Raw genomic sequence first — 12,269 nt, forward strand, 5'->3', positions numbered from 1 at the left:
GGGTTCTCAAAGTGTAGGCCAGACACCTGAAGGTCCTTGGGTCCTTTTCAGGGGTTCTATAAGATCAAAACTATTTTTGTAATGTTGCTAAGAGATTACTTTTTCAATCTCATCTCTCTCTTCACTGTTAAGTGACCCAGAGGCTACATAATGTGTGATATCTCAAAAGACTGAATGCAGAAGCAGAGAAGAGGATCCAGCTGTCTTTCATTAAGCCAGATACCAAAGTGATGGACAAAAACAGTCAAATGTCTGGTTTCACTCATTTCTTTTTGTTTGGAAAAGAATATTTTTCATAAAAATATAGACAATGTTATCATGTAATGTGCTAATTATTACTTTTAGATGTATTACTATTTAAAATTATTTAAAAATAATTTAAAATCAATTTCTAATAGAATAAATACCAATAGATATAACCCACATAAACAAAAGCTCTCAGGTTCTCAGTAATTTTTAGAAGGGCAGGTCCTAAGACCAAAAAGTCTGAGAGTTGCTGTATTAAAAACTGCATACAGAATTTTTTCCCCTCTGTAAGGTTTTATCTCTAAAAAGACATTAATTTAGCTTCTCAACTTAAAGGCAAAATTCCCAAATATACCTCAAAAAGAGCCAGCTAGCAGTAATGAATAAAACGTACAATGAATATATTTTAATTTAAACCACTCTGTGAAATAATTACATTCTTACCGGTTTCCCAGTAACTCAAATTATATACAGCAGGATGAGCTGATTTTCACATTAGTATGTGGGCTAAAACCTCTGAACGTTTCTTTAGCATGATACTTCCCTTTCAAATGAAGATACTCCTCGTGGAAACTCTTATTCACCAAAACCTAAAACTTTAAGTCATAAGTAATAGGACCTAAGTATCCTGTGGCCAAGTCACATTAGGTAGTACTGCAGCTAAAATGTTATTAACTCACCAGCCAGTACACAGATGCTGAAGTGCTTATGTACATATACATATACATATACATATACATACACACACATACATATGACAGAAAGAGAGAGAGAGAGCTCAGAATCAGTCAAAAATTCATTTTCCGGCCACTACAAAACATCTTTTAAAACAACACACTTTCCATTTAACTATCGCCTCAGTTGTCCAATTGTCACTGGGTCCTCCGTTCTCTGATTCATGCTGCTAATGAGTCCAACAGAGCGTCAGGCAGGAGGTTTCCCCAAACTTAAAAGTGCAGCCTGCTCAGGGGAGCACATCTGCCCGGTCAGGGGCTCACCTCCTTCTCCCTCTAAATGGGGTGTCAGTGGCAGGTATGTCCCTGACATCACACAGAAATACAATTACCAACAGGAAAGCAGAGTCCCCACTGGAGGAAGAAAAGCAGGTCAGCAGAGACAGACAGAATGAATATGAATAAGAGGGAGAAAATTACAGGACACTCCCTTCTCCAAAATAAGAACCTGAAGGTGACATTTCAGAGCTCCAAGCATGACCCCCCCCCATCATTTATTCCTTTGACAGAGAGCAGTGTCAACGGGAGAACAAATCCTGTGTGAAGCTTAACACTCACTTGCTATAAAGGTGTATTATGTCCTCCCATCCGTTGTGAAGAAACCCAGTGCTTTCAAACAAGAGCTCAGGGTGTTCACCTTAGGTCACGGCCACAGTGCAGTTATCTGCAGGCTTCTCTCTACAAAATGTGTTCTCTATTTGCTTTCTTAGTTTGGAAAACATTACAGAGAAATGCCTGTACGCCAAGCGGACTGTCTCATTAAGGGAAACAACTTGATTTCAAGAAAGAAAAAAATCATGACTGTTTCCTGGGGACAGCACAGTTGAAATGTCAATAATGGGCACTGGGGTCCAGACCAACACCTCCTCCCCCACCTCCTGCTCAACACGGCTTAACCCTGCTGCACTTGGTTGCCGGATACTGTGGGGCCTCTGTCTTACAGGGATACCAATTGATGCGAAAGACAACTCACCAGGTAGCACCCACAAATCTTATTTAATCGAATCAAAGAGCAAAGGGAAGGGAGAGCAGAAAGTTTAGTTGGTTAACTTAGAACGAATGACATCTCGTGTTAATCTTATTTTTTCTGGAGAATGAAATGTAAGTAACTCATTGAAATTAAACTGATTTTCATGTGTGGTTTATGGACATCATTATTAGTCATAACTCATCTTCAAAGGCTTTTTTTTTAACTTATATTCAGTACAATCTTCACTGAAAACTTTTAAACTTGTATTACTCGATACACTGCCACCAAGTAGAAGGACAGTGATCAGAGTGCTAAGACGGCAGCAACAGACAGGTAGGAAGGCAATGCGGTGCCACAGTGAAGCACCTCTAATGTCAATACACTCTACACAGCTCCTCGGAAATGGTCCCTCTCCCATTTCTCGGGAAACAGGTTGTAACTTCAATCATTACAACCAAGTTCATTATGAAGAAGAAAGGAATTCAAAAACCAAGAACTTTCAGGACTTTCAGTAACCAAGTCTAAAATAAGTATATATATAGTTCAGTGGCAAATTGATATTTTTAAAAAACAGATGTGGAAATGTTCTAGCAAGTACCATCCATTTCCCTTTTTCCAACACAAGCCAAGTTTTGTTTAGGGCTCTATCCTCCCCAGTTCAGTGGGTGAGATCTGATAGGGACAGGACCCGGGGGCAGGTTGGGGGTGGGTAGGGAAGCGTGTGACCTTGATGACCAGCTGGGTGATAGACCAACCGGAGCCAGAGAGGCTTCTGGGAAGATGACCTGCAGCACAGGGTGAAATATGCAAGGAAGGGTCATGGATGATGTTATTTTTATTTTTTAAAACAAGTATTTAGTATTAACTTATTTTTATTTAGTAAAAAATTTTTTAAAGATTCACAGAATTGGACTTCCCTGGTGGCGCAGTGGTTAAGAATCCTCCTGCCAATGCAGGGGACACGGGTTCGAGCCCTGGTCTGGGAAGATCCCACATGCTGCAGAGCAACTAAGCCCGTGAGCCGCAACTACTGAGCCTGCGCTCTGGAGCCCGTGCTCCCCAACAAGAGAGGCCGCCTCAACGAGAAGCCCACAATGAAGAGTAGCCGCCACTCGCAGCAACTAGGGAAAGCCCGCACACAGCAACAAAGACCCAACGCAGCCAAAAATAAATAAATGAATGAATGAATGAATAAATAAATAAATGGGGGGGGGGAGAGTCACAGAATTCAAATGGCCGCAAAGAAATTTAGGCAAAAAACACTAAGAAAAACTTCTTAATTTTAAGGAATGTGACATACTGGATTCTTCAAAAGGGCTGCTGAGTCTCTTCACCAGAAAAATTTAAAGACAGGGTACAGATGAATCATGACCAATGACACCCAATCCTGTATCCCCAACTCCACGCTCAAGGGCCAGTTTCCATCTGCTCTCTCCACCTACATGCATGAGGTGCTTCTGAACCTTAACCCAACAAGCCAAGCCTCCCTTCCTCCTGACTCACTCCAGGTGATTTCCTGCCCAATCACCTTCCCAGAAACCCAGCCTGAAAGCACACTCCACCCCCCCACCAAGAGTGGATCCCAGGCCAGCCAGGGCTTCAGGCTTGTTCACAGGCCCTGCGAGTCCAGTCACCCACTCCCCCACAGCGGCCTGCCTCAGCCTCGTCACCTCTTTGCCAGAACCATCTTCTATGAACTCCCTGGCCTCCAGAACCTCCCCTCATCCAGTCCACCTAATGCATGAATCTGTCACATTGATCTCTTAAAGCACAACTCATTCACTCAGCAAACAAGTACTGACCGCTGTATCAGATAACCAAGGACCACAAACTTAGTGGCTTGAAACACCACAAATGCATCTTAGGGGTCAGAAGTCCAAAACGGGTCTCAATGGGCTAAAACCAAGGTGTGGGCAGGGCCGCGTTCCTTTTTGGAGGCTCTATGGGAGAATCCTTTTCTTCGCCTTTTCCGGCTTCTAGGGACTGCCTGTATCACTCCATTCACAGTCCCCTCCTCCATCTCAAGGCCAGCAACACTGGGCCAGGTCTCCTCACACCCCACCCTTCTACTTCTCTCCCGCCTCCCTGTTCCATACTTAAGGACCCTGGGGGTTACCCTGAGCCCACCTGGATAACCTAGGACCCTCCCTGCTCCAGTCAGCTGATTAGCAACCTTAATTCCGTCTGCAACCTTAATGCTGCTCTGCCTATAACCCCACATACTCATGGGTGCTGGGGATTAGGACACGGACATCTCTGGGGGCCCTTATTCTGCTGACCATAAGCGCCTGATACAAGGCACCGGGAGGGGCAAAGGTTAAACACAGACTTGGCTGTCAAGCTTGTGTTAGTCCTTTGATACCAACTGTTAACTGGCTCCCGCTGCTTAAAGAATTGAGCCTAGGGCTTCCCTGGTGGCACAGTGGTTGAGAGTCCGCCTGCCAATGCAGGGGACGCGGGTTCGAGCCCCGGTCCGGGAGGATCCCACATGCTGCGGAGCAGCTGGGCCCGTGAGCCATGGCTGCTGAGCCTGCGCATCTGGAGCCTGTGCTCCGCAATGGAAGAGGCCACAAAAGGCCCGCATGCCGCAAAAAAAAAAAAAAGAATTGAGCCTAAACCACTTAATCTGCTATTAAAGCCTTCCATGATTTCGAAACACTCCTGCAGGATTATCTCACACTACTTCCCTGAAGTACCCTAGCGCTGTCCTCAGCCTGCAGAACCCGGAGCACCCAACACACCGGCTTCTGCTCCACGGCCACACGCACGCCGCGCTCCAGTTCACACGCCACCTGCCCTCTCTCTGCCTTCTCTGAATGCCCACAAAGCCCTGTTGCGCCAGTTGGCCATTCAGCAGTGACACAAAGGGTTCAGGCAGAAGGATGACCCTGAGCCAGCTGTGTGGCCCGGGCATGCCACTTGACAGCCTTGCTTTCATCATCTGTCAAGTGAAAAGCAGCCCAAATTAGTCTAAATCTGTTCCCAGTTCTACGAACTGGGGGGGTTTGTATCCATTTTTCTCTCAACCCCCAAAGTCACTGTCCAGTCAAGGTCACCATCACGTCAACTGGATTAGTGCACTCCCTCCCGATAGAGGGTCCCTGCCTCCAGCCTTGCGTTGCTCCCCACTCCCCAAAAAGCGTCTTTCTAGGTTACTCACCTCAAAACCAGTTAAAGGCTCTTAGGAAAATGTCCAAACTCCTCAGGGTGGCCCCAGACCCCTGCTTCCTCCTTCGATTTTCCTATCAGTTCCTCACGTGCTACCTGCTTCCTCGCCTCAGTGCCTTTGCCTGAATGCCTACTTCCTCTTTCCACCAGGCAGATGTCTGCTTGTTCTCCAGGCACCCTTCCCCGGCCCTCCCGGTCTGCTTTACGGGTCCTTCCCGTCTGCGCCCATAGCACCCCACACTACGCTCTCCGTTCTCATCACCGTGGTAGTAGTGTCTGTTCCCCGTCAGGATCCTCCACACTGCAACTTCCACACGGGCAGCACCGTCAGTCAACCTCATCCACCACCCTAGGTACAGACTGGGGGTGGTCACCCAAATTCTGGATAGAGCAGAAGGACCTGCTCACAGCCACCCAGAATCAAGATGAGATTTCCCGGTCTGCCTTGCAGCGTCATGTGGCTGCACGTTTAAAGTTCTGGTCAAGCAGACATAAGCAAAATTGTCTAGGGGCAGCTTCTGGGAACTTCCCTAAGAGAAAGCACGAATGAATCCTCTGTCCTTTCTGCCTCTGTCTCTTCCTCCATCCTGCTGCCTCTAAGCCTTACACACAGTGAGCTAGGAGCCTACAGTTGGGTCATACCTGTACCTTTCTCCAGCCCTTTATGGGAAATACAATACCTTGTTTTGAGATGCCATTATTGGAACCATTACTATTTTGGAATCCCTGTCACCTGCACTCAAATTTAATTGCAACACACACAGCCACATCCACAGCACCAATAATTATCTGTTGCATCAAGTACATACCTCACCTCTTCTACTGGATTATAATCTATTTGTCAGTAGGTGTATTGTCATGTGTCTCTGCAGGATTCATGCACCCGAGCAGAGGGCAGCACACAGAACTCCTCTATGGTGAATAAGTGTGGATGGTCAATGAATTGATGACCACGTGGTTACTGATGCAGACAGACTCAGTCCAAGCTACACGGGGCTACCTTAACCTTGGCTCACCGCTGCGGCCAACCAAAATAAAGTTAAAAAAAGAGTGTCTACACCACTATGTATAAAATAGATAACTAATGAGGACCTCTTGTATAGCACAGGGAACTCTACTCCGAGCTCTGTGGTGACCTAAATGGAAAGGAAATCCAAAAAAGAGGGGATATACGTATACGTATGGCTGATTCACTTTGCTGTACAGCAGAAACTGACACAGCAGTGTAAAGCAACTCTACTCTGATTAAAAAGAAAAAAAAAAAAAGTGTCAGTTTCTACCATTATTTGATCAGGGAATAGTTCAGAGCCTAGACACCAGAGTTCATTCTCTTCCTTCCTCGGGCACAGGGTCACCAGTGTACTCTATCACTGGCTTACTCCACCTAAAAGCTCTACAAGGTAATATGCAAATAAGCAAGGTCCTTTAACACAGACATTAAAAAAACATCCTCTGCTCCTGGGCAGGTGGGATGTCTAGCAATTTGCTCTACTCCCTCAGCCTGGCTGGGGGAACAGCAACCCTAAGCAGGGAAACCAGTGCCACAGAGCCCGCTTCCTCAGGTGGGCCCCTCATCTGTGCAGTGTTACGAAGTCTCAGGCCTCTCAGGCTACTGAGGCATAGTCACCTTCACACGGCCATAAGCACAGGTTACAGAACTGATCGTACATGAAAGGTACATATGTAGAGACATTTGTGCAAGTAATTGGCAGATACCTACTCCATGCCAGACAGTACACAGGTTCCAAGGATACGCGGGGAGCGTGCCAGGCGCTGAGCAGAGACAGAAGGAAAGCACTCGTCATCCTCACTTGACGAATGAGGAGACTGAGGCACACAGAGGTTAGTCAGTCATGTATAACCAAGGTTACACAAGCCGGAAGGGGTGGGAACATCTAATTGAGTCAAATGCATCGAAGGTTCTAGGCTGTATGAGTTTGACTTACAAAGAACAGGGCCTTTTCTGTTATTTAGTTTGCTTTGCTTTTGTGTTTCTGTCGGTGCAGAGCAATTGAGGAAGCGTCCAAATACAGCCTACAAGGCACATCTGGGGAGATGTGAGTCTGTGGTGTGTGCAGAGTGAAAAGTGCCGGCAGAAAACGACGCTGGATCAAGGATGGCCCTAACAGGGAGTAAACGAAGGTGTTAGGGTGGAGCGCATGATCCCATTAACCTGTCACAAGACCTCTGTGACAGCACAGCTGGGAGCAGAACACAGGGAGGCAGGAAGGAGGAGGGGGAAACCAGGCACCTAGGAAGGACTGGTGGGCTGCGGACAGGGCAGAGCCCGAATGGACACCTGGTGACTTGACGGTTGGAGGGAGCGGGGGAAGGATGCAGCTGACAGGAGAAGGACCCAGGCAGTGCTGCCAGCCTGACGGCCTGGGCACACAGGCGATGGCGGTGCTCCTGGCCATGCTGGCCAACAGGAGACAGGTTTGGAGGGCAACCAGGTGAATCAGCGGATGAGAAGTTCTGAACCTGGAGCCGTGCGGTGCCCTCATGTCACTCTGGCTGCAGATCGTTCTCCTCCCAGGTCACTGTAAGAAAGTCTTCCTACCCTCCTCCTTTGTTGGGATGCCCTTGTTAACATTGTCGGCTCACCTGCATCTTTCTGCCTGGGTGGGCTTTTAAGGCTTCTAGGCGTTTGTACGCTTTTGGTTTAAAACCATGGGGGGAGGTATGGAGCCCATTGCTGGCAGGTCTTTTACTTGCTGATTGTGTATTTCTGGGGCTAGATTTTAAAGCAGCCCTTTTGGTTGTTACTAGGAAGACATGTTAGGGAAAGAAAAAAAAAAGTGTCTTTTGTCAAAAGCTAAATGCTTGAAAAATTGACCCAATTAATACAAGTTTTAGGTGAAGTTCTTTGAGACATGAAGGGAGGTAGGATGTGTTCTTGGAAAGGTCTTTTCAGATTCTGAAAGGCTTTTCAAAGTGCAAGCGTTGGGGTATCCCTGGTGGCACAGTGGTTAAGAATCCGCCTGCCAGTGCAAGGGACACGGGTTCGAGCCCTGGTCCGGGAGATTCCCACATGCCACAGAGCAACTAAGCCCGTGTGCCACAACTACTGAGCCTGCACCCTAGAGCCCGTGAGCCACAACTACTGAGCCCACATGCCACAACTACTGAAGCCCATGCACCTAGAGCCTGTGCTCCGCAACAAGAGAAGCCACTGCAACAAAGAGTAGCCCCTGCTCACCACAACTAGAGAAAGCCCGCGTGCAGCAATGAAGACCCAACGCAGCCAAAGATAAATAAATAAATAAATAAATTTACTTTTTTTTTTTTTTTTTGCGGTACTCGGGCCTCTCACTGTCGTGGCCTCTCCCGTTGCGGAGCACAGGCCCCGGACGCGCAGGCTCAGCGGCCATGGCTCACGGGCCCAGCCGCTCCGCAGCATGTGGGATCTTCCCAGACCGGGGCACGAACCGTGTCCCCTGTATCAGGAGGCGGACTCTCAACCACTGCACCACAAGGGAAGCCCTAAATAAATAAATTTAAAAACCAATAAATAAATAAAGTACAAGCGTGGAAAAAGCTTGTGGCGAAGGGGGACAAGAAAAAGCAGGTCCAGAAGTTTACTCTTGACTGTACTCGTCCTGTAGAAGATGGAATCATGGATGCTGCCAATTTTGAGCAGTTCCTTCAGGAAAGAATGAAAGTGCATGGAAAAGCTGGGAATCTCAGAAGAGGTGTTATAACAATCGAAAGAAGCAAAAGCAAAATCACTGTAACTTCCGAGGTGGCTTTTTCCAAAAAGTATTTGAAATATCTCACCAAAAAATATCTGAAGAATAATCATCTACGTGATCGGTTATGCATAGCTGCTAACAGGAAAGAAAGTTATGAGTTAACGTTACTTCTAGATTAATCAAGATGAATAAGAGGAGGAAGATGAGGACTGAAACTCAGTTATCTGGAGTATTTTATATGAATTCTTAAATAAAATTTAGGAAAAAAAAAAGAAATGTCTGAGATGGACAGTGGGTTGGGTGGGTGGGTGAATACTTGAATCCATGGGTTAAGTAAATCACCGCTGAGATTGGTTTTCCAACAGTACTTTGCAACTATTCACCTACATCTTGAATTTCGGGAAGCACTTTAAAACATGCCAGTCCCATTTCCTAAAAGACGGTAAACTCAAGCATGGAGCTCTGTACCAGGGCTCCATGTAGAGCGCCCACCTCACTCTGTACTCGCAGCCACCTTCCTCTGGGTCGCTGAGCCTCTTCCAAATCTATCGCGCCTTGCAAAGAAAACAAAAAGGATCTGCCATAACAAGCCCAGTACATACAGCATTCTCCTGGGTTCACGAAGTCCTGAAACACTGTCTTGAAGGGGGTATTTGGAGAAGCTCCGACCTGTTTCACAGGACAACCGCCTTCCTGGCTGAAACAAACTTGCAGACAATGGAAGGCCGCACAGATCTGGATATGAGATCCTCTGCAAGCCTCTAACTGGTCCCTTAAAGACCCAGCTTAAAGAGGCCGAGCTCTACTTCCACCCCATTTCTAACATACAAATCAGACTGCAGTTGCAGATAGCTGGGAGATAAACATTTCAGCGGCTTTTAAGCAACATTAAGCAGCTACTTATAATTCTAAATCTGACTGCAGACTGATATGATTACTTGATTAACTGACGTGATTACTTGAATATTCAAAATAAATTGTCATGGTCTCCAAGCTAATTCATACAAAATATACACAGCGTTACAGCCTTGGTTGAAATTAAAAGAGGGTGGAGAAACATAATTAACAAAGATAAGTTATGTACCCCCCCTGGAGAGAAAATGTCTTAGATTTTAATTCAAACCTGTGTAACATAAATAAGGGTGTGACACGAAAACACATTTCTTTTTAAAAACTCAATCTAAACCTCCATATTTTATAACTGTTGTTCAGGTGTGTGTGTGGGGGGTGGGGGTGGGAATGGGAGGAACAGGCAGGGTTAAAATGTGTTTCCAAAAGAAAAAAGCCTGGTACGATCTGGCATTTTTAAAAGCAAACACAACCCAGCAATCAATCTATCATGTCCTCCACAGAGTGTCTAAAGCCAACAGTTATTTTATCACCTGGTAACATTCCATGTTAATATATAAACAATTCTGTGAATTTTGTGATCCTCGTATTTTAGGAATTATGGTACTTAACAGCCATCATAATGTTGTCAGACCTAGTGACCCACACCCAGAAAGAAAACGAGGAAGTCCTAAAACAGTAAGAATCCCAAGAGGACTGAAGGGCTGGGGAAGATGTTATTCTGAACAGCCCGAACAAGCAGCCTTTAACCAGCCCTGTGTCAGAATGACCCAGATGTTCTCAAAACACACAGGATGCACACCTCTACTCAAGGGAGACCAGACAATCCGCAGACGGAGGCTGCCTGGAGGATGTGGGTGCCCTTCCCTCCCAACCCACACCCCTCAGGTCTTATATACCTTGTAGATCAAACCCAGGCGGCGCTGGGGTCAGACAAGGAAACCGACGCTGGATGCCGTCAACCAGTCTGGGTTTGAACCCGGCCTCTGTCACCTGCTAGCTGGGAGGCCTTGAACAAGTCACTTAACCTTTCTGTGCCTTAGTTTCTCATCTGTAAAACTGGGATACCTACCTCATGGGGGGATTTGGTGAGGCCAAAATGAATTGACAGATGTAGAGCACCTTAGAAAAGCGCCTGGCATGTAGTGTATTTAGCACCCACAGAACAGCCTCATTCTCGTCATAAGTTGCAAACATTGCCCAACTGCAGTGTCATTTATTCTTCTGAAGAACATTATAACAGAAGATTGAGTCAGCTGAGTAAACAATGCTTCAGTGAACATCCTATCCAATAGAGGGATTATTTTTTAACTACGCTCATCAAATTAAGTCAGTCCCCTACTTAACTTTTATGTATAATACCAATAGTCTGGACACCCTCCAAAGGAGGCACAGGTATTATCACCTGCAAGTTCTACACAGAAGTCTCAGAGGTGCAGTGACTGGCCTGCTGGAGCCTGCCCAGCCTTGTGGGGCAGAGCTGGGTCCCTATCCTGTGCAGCTGCTAACCTGAAAGGCCTCTTCGCCAATCCCCTTCCTGTAGCTTTGCTAACTTTAAAAAAAAGCACAGTAGATGCTCTTAATAAATGCACCTCAGATCCACAGTAAAGCTAAACATTCGGAAGTTTTGTAAGAAGTAAGCTCAAATTTTCACAGAGGTAGGTATCAGCTCACAAACAGGGCAGACAGAGGTGTCAACAACTCCTGTAGATATTAAGGTAATGTATTTCTTCTGCCAAAACCTGAAGCAGAGGTACCCTGTACGCTACCCTCAAGGGACGTACAGCGCACGGCCAAACTTCCCAGGGAAGCAAATGAATAATCATTGAATTCGGCGTCATAAGAACTCTTCTTTGGGGAAGGAGAAATTCACATTTACTCTGTAGGAGTGTGTGCTATCCCAAAACAGAAGGAACAGGTACTCTGGGGTTCAGAACAACTCAGATAAAATAAGGACCAGAGTGGCCAATTCTCCAGTGTGGCTTTAATTAGGTCTGTTTAGTATACACTTATCAGAGATTAGCACTGACACAGTAAAACTGTTGACAATGGGGAAAGAAAAGGGCAGAGGGCGTGTGCTAGCAGGAGGGCGTGAACCTAGTGTCAGGACTGTCCTTTGAAACTGCAGGTGTTTCAAGAAGATGGTTATTCTAGGGGCTTCCCTGGTGGCGCAGTGGACGGGTTCGTGTCCCGGTCGGGGAAGATCCCACATGCCGCGGAGCGGCTAGGCCCATGAGCCATGGCCACTGAGCCTCCGCGTCCGGAGCCTGTGCTCCGCAACGGGAGAGGCCACAACAGTGAGAGGCCCGCGTACCGCAAAAAAAAAAAAAAAAAAAGAAAATGGTTATTCTAACTGCAGAAAGCATGAGAGTCCCAGCACTAAAAATCTTAAGTGAAAAACTATTTCCTAAATCCCAGTCAGCAAGAAAACATTCATCAAACAAAAGGTACCAAAGTCTAACTTAAGATACAAGGAATACTGAGACATCGCACACAACTGTGCTTTAAATAGGAAGCATGAGGATTCAGTCTTCCTAAAAACTCACCAAGTATGAATATTTTCAATCCAGGGGCCACACAATTCCAAAAGCAAATGCATAAGTCAAATAA

The 12,269-nt window shown here is 46.3% G+C and overlaps 1 protein-coding gene and 1 pseudogene across 6 annotated transcripts in view; one reads left to right on the top strand and one right to left on the bottom strand.

The window, feature by feature from the left end:
* The window catches only part of ELOVL5 (ELOVL fatty acid elongase 5), a 71,218-nt gene that overhangs the window by 53,299 nt on the left and 5,650 nt on the right, over nt 1–12,269 (bottom strand). Inside the window, exon 1 of one of the 6 annotated variants that reach the window (XM_033416263.2) lies at nt 10,732–10,752. The exons of 4 other annotated variants lie outside the window; for them this stretch is intronic. The gene's annotated coding sequence lies outside the window, so the exon portion shown is untranslated. Of the gene's footprint in view, nt 1–9,302; nt 9,325–10,731; nt 10,753–12,269 lie in introns of those variants that run through there. One more of the 6 variants, XM_033416260.2, reaches the window with a different exon arrangement.
* LOC117198704 (60S ribosomal protein L22-like) lies at nt 7,789–9,086 on the top strand (annotated as a pseudogene).

Source organism: Orcinus orca, chromosome 10 (genome assembly GCF_937001465.1).
Source record: "Orcinus orca chromosome 10, mOrcOrc1.1, whole genome shotgun sequence".
Classification (NCBI taxonomy): domain Eukaryota; kingdom Metazoa; phylum Chordata; class Mammalia; order Artiodactyla; family Delphinidae; genus Orcinus; species Orcinus orca.